Here is a 10,490-nt window from a genome sequence, read left to right as displayed (position 1 = left end):
AGTAGTCAGGGGAGAAGTCAGTCTGGGTAGCAGGAGGCAGTTACCTTTATATTGATGGTGAAGATTTCTCCCCACTTAGAATGAAAAACATCCCTAAGTTTGTCATTGTCAATGAGTCAGCCTTGACACAAAATTGAACTTGAACTTGTCTAAGAGAAGCACAAAACAATTCTGTTCAGAAGGGTCATCATCCTTTGGTGCTAAAATTCTGTGTATGTTTTCAGTATGATTCTTTCTGTAAAAGAGAAACACTAAAGGTTGAATCAGAAAGTAGAAAGACTAACTTACTTATTTAAAACACGAATTGAAACCCTATACATCCTTGGCAGGTTTTGAAATGCAAGAAGTCTTTCCAGTATTTATTATTAAGTCAATAAGAACCATATGTACAGCTTACATGGTGTATTTAGCTATACTTCTACGTAATTTTCACTTATTTTCATTTGTTAAATATTGACGCTTGCGATAAGACAATGTATTCCACTTGAAAATACTGATTTTAAACTTTTCCTGTCTAATTGTGAGGAAAAGTATCTGACACAGAAGCTTGAGTTTTGTTCTCCTAACACTGATATATTCCTTGAGCCTTGAATTTAAATAAAACAACCTGATATACCTTAGAGCCTCATTCAGCTATATCTAGTATAACCCACTGTTTTTCAAATTAAGTAAGGAAAGGTGTTTAAGCTTTAAAAATCATGGTGTATTGATTATTGGACAACCTTGAAAACAGTATAAACTTTGCATTTTAATCAAGTAATCCAGTTTTTGTTTTTTTTAAATACCATCACCTTTTGAAGAACTTTAAAAACATCTATGACCCCATGTATGGACACCACTGTTCCCATGTATATGCCACTGCTCTTTAATAAATGCTGTGGAAGCATGTGGTATGAAAATAAGGGGAGAGGGGACTATCAGAGTTTCTAGATGGGAAAATAAGAGAAATAGCAAAACCCATTTACATTTAGGAAACCAAACTTGAGGTTCAACCCCATATGCCACTTGGGGATATAAATCTTAAACAATTATTAGTCTTACGGTGGTGATAATTTCACAATATGTAGAAATAAATCATTGTAAACCTAAAATTAATATAATGTTTTATGTCAATTATACCTCGACTGAAAAAAAGAACATAATTATGAGCTTGCCTTTTGAAACAACATATGATGTTATCTATTATCCTTGTTTTTGTACGCCAGTGCTCCAGTTTGAAACTTTTTCTGTGATTAAGTCCTTGGTGCAATATTTCTATAATATATAATTTCTATGAATGATGCCACATTTTAAAAAAATCTTTCAAGTGAAAATGAGTTCCTTTCAGATTCTTTTTTTTTTTTTCTAAGTTCCTGCATTAGCTCTGAAAACAGTCTTCTTACCCACTCAGTTCCACCCAAGGTAATTTGGAATTTGGTATTTAATTTCCTGGCATCTTGGGAAACAAGTTTTGCTATGGAAGGAAGGTGGGGAGGTGGTTGTGACTGAGCTGGTTGATGAATGACAGTGCATAAGGTTCTCTGCTGTACAGCAGTGCCCTCTTGTGGAAATATGTTATAGATCTTGGAACACAAACTAGGCACAAGTGTATTTCCAAGGTTTTAAAGGCATTTTAAAATTATTATTTTTACCAGTAATCTGAAAGCATCATGAAAAGTAATTATTTTTTTCAAAAGGAATTATTTCAAAGGCATTTAAAACCTTTTCCAAAGGGAAAATGTGCTTAGATCACAGGGGTTATAATTATAATCTTTTATCCATCTGATCAAAGAAAATTTGCTGACCATTTTCACCTCTCACTATCACAATCATTAACGTCTCCCTTTATAACTTCCTATACTTTGTTTATCTTGAAACACCAAATTGGCCATCTTTCTTGTGTGTGTGTTTTTGTTTTTTTTTTACATGCTAGAATTCATGCAGTTACTTTTTTGAGAGTTAACATCTTATTCCTTGAATATTTTGAATATTTCTATTAAAATTCTTTTATATTGTTGACTTTATTTTGCGCTATAAAGCTGATTTCAAATGTAAGCCAGTCTTAACACACTCACTCCTGTAGTGTAAGGAAGTATGAGAAGGAATTCTTAATAAATGAGTTTACATGTTTAAATCGGACATATTATAATTAATATGCCATATGTTGAAGGCTTTTCTATTTGTATGTATAAAGAGTCCTTTTTTAATGTCATTGTGTTGCAATAATTTAACTCCTCTGACTTACTTGCTAAAAATATTTCTTCTATTAAGAAGTGCTCTTGACTTCAATACCTAAACCCTGAAAATCATGTCAAAAGGTACCCAAAGATAAGTTTTTATACAGATACACACCTTGTAAGTTCTGATTTATTTTATTACTCATTAATCTAACTATGTTGTGTTCTGAATGAATCATGAATAAGAATAGCTGTTTATTGTGGATTTATTTAAAACTGTCCTTTAAAAGAAAAAGAAGCTATAAGCTAATCTAATTGCCAAGTTGGAATTCATTATTTAGTTTACCTTATATGCAATGATTAATGCTGCAAAATGTATGGTTATGTTATACTATATTCACAAAAGAGATTATTACAAGGTTTGAGAGGTAGCCAATTGCATCTTTCGGAAATTTACTGTACTGTTTCAATGTGTTAAGTGCCTTGTTGTAAAGTAAAATTCTAAGTCTAGAATTCATTATTTTCCTGACATATATTTTTCATTATGATATATACTGTATATTACTGTAATAGTTTTATTAAATGCTTATGTTTTAATTAAATATGTAAATTTCAGAAACTCTTTTCTCTTACCCACTGGTACCTTAATCATTGGTCTGTCATACGGATTTGAATTCAGGTTCTTTTTTTCAAGAGGGGAAATTCTCTTAGTTTAGAAATATGTTTTCCATGCTTGTGCTTTTGTGTTTGTAAAAACATTTCAGGAGGAATTTGGGTGCGTTAACTATAGTTTGTACTTCAAAATGCCATTTTACATTTACATTTTAAGTGCCTAATTGTTAGTTTAAACTAATTTATGTTTCTATTCTAAAAAAAGAATGTGTCTACTTGGTTTCTAATCTCTTTGGCTTTGCTTAAAAAAAAAAAAGCAAGAGCCTATACTTTGTATTTACCCAATAAACCACCATGACATCAACAGTCTTTTCAAAATTAGTATTATGGTTTTCTTCAGTTAAAACAGATTATTGCTTTCTTTAAATGTTTGTAAAAAATTATTTAGTTTTAAGTAGCTATTAAAACCACAGGAGGGTTATTTTCTTCAAGCACTATTTTTTAAATAAGCTGATAACAGGATACTAATTCAACTGGGGTGTGTTATTTTCCTCCCCTTGGATTTAAGGTGAGAAATAATTCACAACAGTATAAGGTCATTCATGGAGAGGTATAAAATCAGGTCCCTGCTCCATAATTCAGATTCTCATTGTGCACAGAGGAACAAAATCATAATTCAGATTCTCATTGTTCACAGAGTAAAAAATAACAAAATGATAAATCACTAATTCTTCAAGGAAAGCAGAGTCCTTTCTGTTGCTCAGTTCTGAAAGAAATTATCATCCTCTTCTTTCACAAAGTGAGCCCCAAGGTGATGTCCTTAGCCAGACTTCAGTAGTCACTGAAACAGTGGTTTGCTATCAGTTGTTTTTGGGCCCCCTGATAAAAGATGAAGGCATGACCCTCAGAGGACCTCAGTGGGATGAGGGCACAAAGGTAAGATAATATGGTTCAAAGAGGAAATTGTTGGATAATTCATGTTTCTTTGGATTATCTGGAAATGATAGAGTGAGTCTAAATCACAGTAGTCTCTCTGTCACCTCCACCCCAGTTGTGGATGAAAACCTTGTTCCATCCTTCTGTTTGAGGTATTGGCTTGCTGATTTTGCTGGCCAGAGCCTCAAAGATTGCCTTTTTTATCGAGAATGCATGATACAAGGAACTAGTGTGATGTTTGACAAACCTTGACACCTAACTTTTCCCTTTCCTTAAAAAAAATGTTTTTTGTTTAGTTTTTGGCTGCACTGGATCTTCGTTGCTGCACGTGGCTTTCTGCGGCTGCAGAGAGCAGAGGCTACTCTCTAGTTGTGGCACCCAAGCCTCTGATTGCGGTGTGGCTTCTCCTCTTGCTGAGCTCGAGCTCTAGGGTGAGGGCTCAGTTGTGGCCCATGGGCCGAGTTGTCCCATGGCATGTGGGATCTTCCTGGACCAGGGATCGAACCCATGTCCCCTGCATGGGCAGGAGGATTCTCAACCACTGGACCACCAGAGAAGTCCTTACATTTCATTTTCTTCTAATAAAATATAAAAGACTGTCAGAAGCATACTAGATTGCTTACCAAATAATGAGTAACAATGCATGTTAGAATAGTGGCTTATGCACTACTGTGTGCCTAAAGCATATTTAATTTATATGTGGCAGATGTAGAATGAGGTGTCTTACTTTACAGTTTTTATGCTTGGCATACATTCTTGAATCTTTACAAAACCCCACAAGGTAGACAAGGAAAGAGTTGGTGACCTCGTTTGGCGAGATGAAAGAGCTAAGAAGTGTTACAGCTGGAACCTGAATCTTGTTTTCTCTGGTTTTCTGCCTCCCTGTGATAATTACTATGGCTACCATCACTGTTCAGAGGTTTTGTTTTTGTAGTTGTTGCTTGTTTTTAGAGAAGTTTATTCTCTTATCAGCCAATTCGTTTGTTGAGAGGGAAACTGATCCTTGGAACAAGTTCTTTGTCCAATGCTGCTGATTTTTCTTGTAGTTGGGATTTACTACATTTCAGAGGGGGAGAAGAGTCAACTCTTCAAGTGCAAAATGGCCTTGAAAACAAATGAATCTCTGGGTTTGAGCTTACAATAAAACAAAGTTATTACAAGTATCCCTTGTAGGATGCTAAAGCTAAATCACTTCAGTTGTGTCCGCCTCTGCAATCCCATGGACTATAGCCTACCAGGCTCCTCTGTCCATGGGATTCTCCAGGCCAGAATATTGGAGCATGTCGCCATTTCCTCCAATAGTACAAAATTACTGTCATGCGCCTTAGCCTTACACAGGTTGGGGGCGTGGTGGTTGGGGAGTGCATAAGGTTTTATCTCTAAATGTGACTCTCAGGGATTAGTCTCGAGGGGAAGTCAAAAGGAGGAAGAGATACATTGACCTGCTTTCAAAGGACAGCAAAGGAAATGGAACAGAGTCTTGGGACACATGGTAGTCTGGGTTGATTCCGGGCTCCCCAAGGGACCAAAGTGAAGCCATAGGATTGTTTGGTCCTAGTGTGAACTGGTTCTCTGTACTAAAGATCTGTCCAACACATGTGCTTGCATCCGACCAAGTGTCTGGGCACACTTTGCCTCAGTTCTTGTTTCCAAGAAATTATCTCTTTCTCTACCTAAATTCCTTTAAGCTAGCATGGATCAGGCACTGCAAGTTGGTGTCCTCTTGTTTAACACCAGGCGAATCTCATTATGCTCCTTTTACACTTGAAGGAACTCTGACTCAGAGAGATAAACGGGGCACACAACTGTCCAAAGCCCGTAATTTTCCCATTGCACCAATGGGATGGAAGAATCACCCCACATGGGAGGAATGAAGGAGAAGAATGGCCTCTTGCAGAAATCTTTTGACAACCAAGTTTTGTGTTGTTGAGAGCAAAGTTAAGGAGTGCGTGACCTTGAGCTCTGTAAGATGCCGTGACCCACATTCTGCAGATGTCCTGTGTCCACGTTACCTCTAGTCCTTTCATCTGTGTGTTCTCTTCCTCTTTATAACCCCATGCCCTGTAACCGATGTGCCGTGATAGCATCTTCCCTCTCCTTTCATCACACACCTGCCTCCGGCAGATGGTAGGAGCCCTGGGTCTGCAAGGAGACTCGCCCCAGAGCACACACCCCAGGGTCCCCAGGCACACAGGGCTTTGCAGGGAGGAAGGGATACTTTTTGAACATACTTTGTATTACATCTGGTCAATTTCCTAGTCCATGGTTTGAAGGGAATGTTTACATTTGACACCAGGGGAAAGACATTTCCCTGATGTCCTAGTGTTTAAGCTGTTTTAACAAAATACCATAAACTGGGTAGCTTAAACAACAAACACGTCTCCTGGTTCTGGAGGTCGGGAAGTCGGAGTCCAGGGTGCCAGCACGGTCAGTTTCTGGTGAGGCCTGTCTTTTCCTGTTTCCTCTCATGTGGGACATGGCACGTAGAGAGAGCTCTGATCTCTTTCTGTTCTTTTAAGGACCCTCCTTTCATTACCCGGTCTGACCTTCTCTAAACCCAATAACCTTCCAAAGACCACACCTTTGAATGTAGTCCTCTAGAGGTTTTATTTCAACATGATGGATTTTTTTTTTTTTGATGGGGGGGTGGTGGTGGGACACCAACATGTAGTCCATAACACCTGGGTTTCAAATTTGTATAAAATCAAAGACATTTGATTTTACACAAAAACATTTTTTAAAAGCAAAGTGCACTTTTTATAAGCTCTGAAGCTCTTTGGGCCCCGTCTCTTCCGATCTGTGAGCCTGTTGATGAATGCAAGGCACTTTCCTGCTGCTTCCTGTCCTAGTCAGGCTGCTGTTATCCTGGTCTGCTGTGCTGCGGCGCCCAGTCCAACCACGTGAGGTGCTTCCCCAGACAGACTGTCACCTGTCTGCTGAAGAAGGCAGGGGACACGGTGGCCCTGTGCTCTCTGGGTTTGAACCTCGATTCTTCCAGGACTGGCTTAGGTGAAGGCCTGAAACAAGTTGCCTGGCCTCTGTGCCTCGGTTTCTTTATCTGTGGGTTGGAACAGTCCCTGTCTCACAGAACTGCTGAAAGAAATGAAAGAGGTCATTATAAGGCACACATTCAGTGTTAGCCAAATGCAGTTAAATCTTTTAGGTACAGTAGTTCTAGCTCTGAAATTATTCGTGTATATCCAGATCTTGCTTGTCCTAAAAGTTCAGCAGAAGTCTCATCTCCTGAAAGCTTTGCCTTTCTTCTCTGAATCTGAATTCCTCCCTAAAAGATACATACAAAAAAAATTGTCAAAATGTGAGATACACTCACTGGTTTAAGATCTTAAAAGACAAGCCCTGTTAATATACCAAATTAAAGTTCCTTCAGGGAAAGAATTGTCTTAGTATTCATCCCAGCGTCTAATTAAGTTCTTACCACAGCAAGTATTTGTTGAATGATATTTTTCTACCTAACATCATGTTGCAGATTGGAGGTAAGGTATAGTAAAGCAGTTGATACTGCCTGATTATATACATCTATTATATATTAGACGTATATAATAATGTCGAATTAGCAAATAAACTTCATGGAATTTTAAAAATTTTTTGGAAGTAGTTTTAGAATCTTTAAATTGCAAGAATTTAATAATTTTCTACTTAATACAAGATACATATGTTTGTCATGCTGTACAAGCTTTTTGGATTTCAGTTGAGAACAATGTCCAGTGTTGGAGCTTATGTTGCTAAAGTCCCCACACCACCTACCTTCCCCACATTTACCACACTAGATAAAAACAAGCCCCCCTCCCGTATTTATTCCAGTATAATTTTAATAGAAATCGGAAATAAGCTAGGTATTTCTGAACAGAGAATTGGACTAACATTGTGACGTACCTGTAGTGTTGGTTTTGTCTCTGCCCCTTTACAGAACAGTCAAAATGATTCTATTAACACATCAGGGTTAAACAAGAAGAGCAGATTAGTAAACCAGAAACATAGTGTGATGCCATTTATGGGGCAGCAGGGGGAATCTATGTAAGCATATACGTAATCTGAGAGGAATACATCGCACTTTTAACAGAGATTCTCTCTCAGGGGTAGAAGGACAAAGTGCACGATTGTATGTGTGTGTATGTACTTTGTTCTATTGGTACTTTGGTCTTAGTACCAATTCTATTTCTTGGTATTTATCTAACTGAAATAATCATAGGTATACATATCACATTATTGTTCATAATAGCAAAAAAATCGAAAATAGCTTGTGTTGACAATAGGCTACGGGTCAGATCAATTTTGAAATATTCCTAAACAATGAACAAGATTTTTTAAAGTCCAGAAGTCAGCAGATAATGGCCTTCAGAATAAGTCCATCTGGTTGCCTGTTTTCTCAATCAGGTTTTACTGAAATATGGCCATGACCATCTATTTATTGCCTATGGCTACTTTCCGGCTCCCACAGCACAACTGCACAGTTGTGACAGAGACCAAATTGCCAACAAAACCAAAAATATTTTCTGTTTGGTCCTTGACAGGAAAATCCCTGGGCTAGAAGAGAGTAATTAAAAAATAATTTGTGGGAGAGCAACATGAAAAATGTTAATGACATATATACATATGTATAAAGATTAAAAATATCATAGATACATGAATTAAAAGACTGGAAGGATACATACAGAAATATAATAAGTTAACCCTAGGTGGAAAAAGTAAAAAGATTATTATTTTTTCCTTTGCAGTTTCTTGCATTTTCAAATTTTCTACAAAACTATGTATTGCCATTTTAAAAATCAGAGTAAAGCTATCAACTTTCAAATATCTGATTTGCTGTGAGTATGTTCTTGCCTAAAGGAAAGAGTAGGTAACCTTTCAAGTCAAAGTTGCTCAGTCGTGTCCGACTCTCTGCGACCCCATGGGCTGCATAGTCCGTGGAATTCTCCAGGCCAGAACACTGGAGTGGGTAGCCATTCCCTTCTCCAGGGCATTTTCCCAACCCAGGGATAGAACCTAGGTTTCCCACATTGCAGGTGGATTCTTTACCCACTTGTGTCCCTCCTAAAACATGATTCTACATGAGACTTAGAGATGAGGCTTCGTTATTAGCCAAAACATGCTGACTGCCATCGGGAAGCAAAAGCCCTATGCTTTGTTGAGGCAAAGGGCTTACACTTGACTTTGGGAATGTACTTTATTTTTTTCAGATTTTATTAACTAAACATATCCTGACAATCTACTTAAGAGGGCAAATCTTAGGGACCAGAGGCATTTTAGAGCCTTGGATTAAGCTCCCTCATTTTACAGTGAAGAAGTCAGAAAGGTTAACAACTTGTCCACGCAGCCCATTTAGATCTAGGTAGACTCCATGCTGAGTTCTGCAAAATAAATGGAAGTAAATGAGGGAGAAGAAAGGAACAGGGATTCCAGCTTGCTTTGGCTTACATAAAAATCAAAGTCCCCAGTATGTAACCATATGGCCAGGCTAATTAAAGCAAGGTTATGTTTATTTTGGTGATTGCAGCCATGAAATTAAAAGACGCTTACTCCTTGGAAGGAAAGTTATGACCAACCTAGATAGCATATTCAAAAGCAGAGACATTACTTTGCCAACAAAGGTCCATCTAGTCAAGGCTATGGTTTTTCCAGTAGTCATGTATGGATGTGAGAGTTGGACTGTGAAGAAAGCTGAGCACCAAAGAATTGATGCGTTTGAACTGTGGTGTTGGAGAAGACTCTTGCTAGTCCCTTGGACTGCAAGGAGATCCAACCAGTCCATTCTGAAGGAGATCAGCCCTGGGATTTCTTTGGAAGGAATGATGCTGAAGCTGAAACTCCATTACTTTGGCCACCTCATGCGAAGAGTTGACTCATTGGAAAAGACTCTGATGCTGGGAGGGATTGAGGGCAGGAGGAGAAGGGGACGACAGAGGATGAGATGGCTGGATGGCATCACTGACTCGATGCACATGAGTTTGGGTGAACTCTGGGAGTTGGTGATGGACAGGGAGGCCTGGCGTGCTGCCATTCATGGGGTCACAAAGAGTTGACAAATGTGTATGCCCATGGTAACCAACACTTTAATCAAGACATAAACCATTTCCATGTCACCCCCTGGAAAAATGTTTCATGTCCCTTTCTCAGTCAGTCCTGCCCTCTGCCCTGATTTATACCACCACGAGTTAGGTGTGCCTTTCTAGAACTTGTAATAAATGAGTTCTTTCAGTATGTAGACTTTTATGCCTGGCTCTTTCACTCAGAATAGTGGTTTTTTAGAATCATCATGCTGTGGGGGTATATCATAACTTATACCTCTTTACTGATGAGTGCTGCTGCTGCTGCTAAGTTGCTTCAGTCGTGTCTGACTCTGTGCGACCCCGCAGATGGCAGCCCACCATGCTCCCCTATCCCTGGGATTCTCCAGGCAAGAACACTGGAGTGGGTTGTCATTTCCTTCTCCAGTGTATAAAAGTGAAAAGTGAAAGCAAAGTCGCTCAGTCGTGTCTGACTGCTAGTGACCCCATGGACTGCAGCCCACCAGGCTCCTCTGTCCATGGGATTTACCAGGCAAGAGTACTGGAGTGGGGTGCCATTTATGAGCAGTAGTCTATTTTGGGCTTCCCTGGTGGCTCAGATGGTAACGCATCCACCTGCAAGGCAGGAGACCCAGGTTTGATCTCTGGGCCAAGAAGATCCCTTAGAGAAGCAAATGGCTACCCACTCCAGTATTCTTGCCTGGAGAATCCCATGGACAGAGGAGCCTGGAGGGCTATAGTCCATGGGGTTGCAAAGAGT

Source organism: Capricornis sumatraensis, chromosome 7 (assembly GCF_032405125.1).
Source record: "Capricornis sumatraensis isolate serow.1 chromosome 7, serow.2, whole genome shotgun sequence".
In the NCBI taxonomy this organism is placed as follows: Eukaryota; Metazoa; Chordata; class Mammalia; order Artiodactyla; family Bovidae; genus Capricornis; species Capricornis sumatraensis.
The sequence above is the reverse complement of the archived record's forward strand: the minus strand, read 5'-3'. Positions refer to the sequence as shown.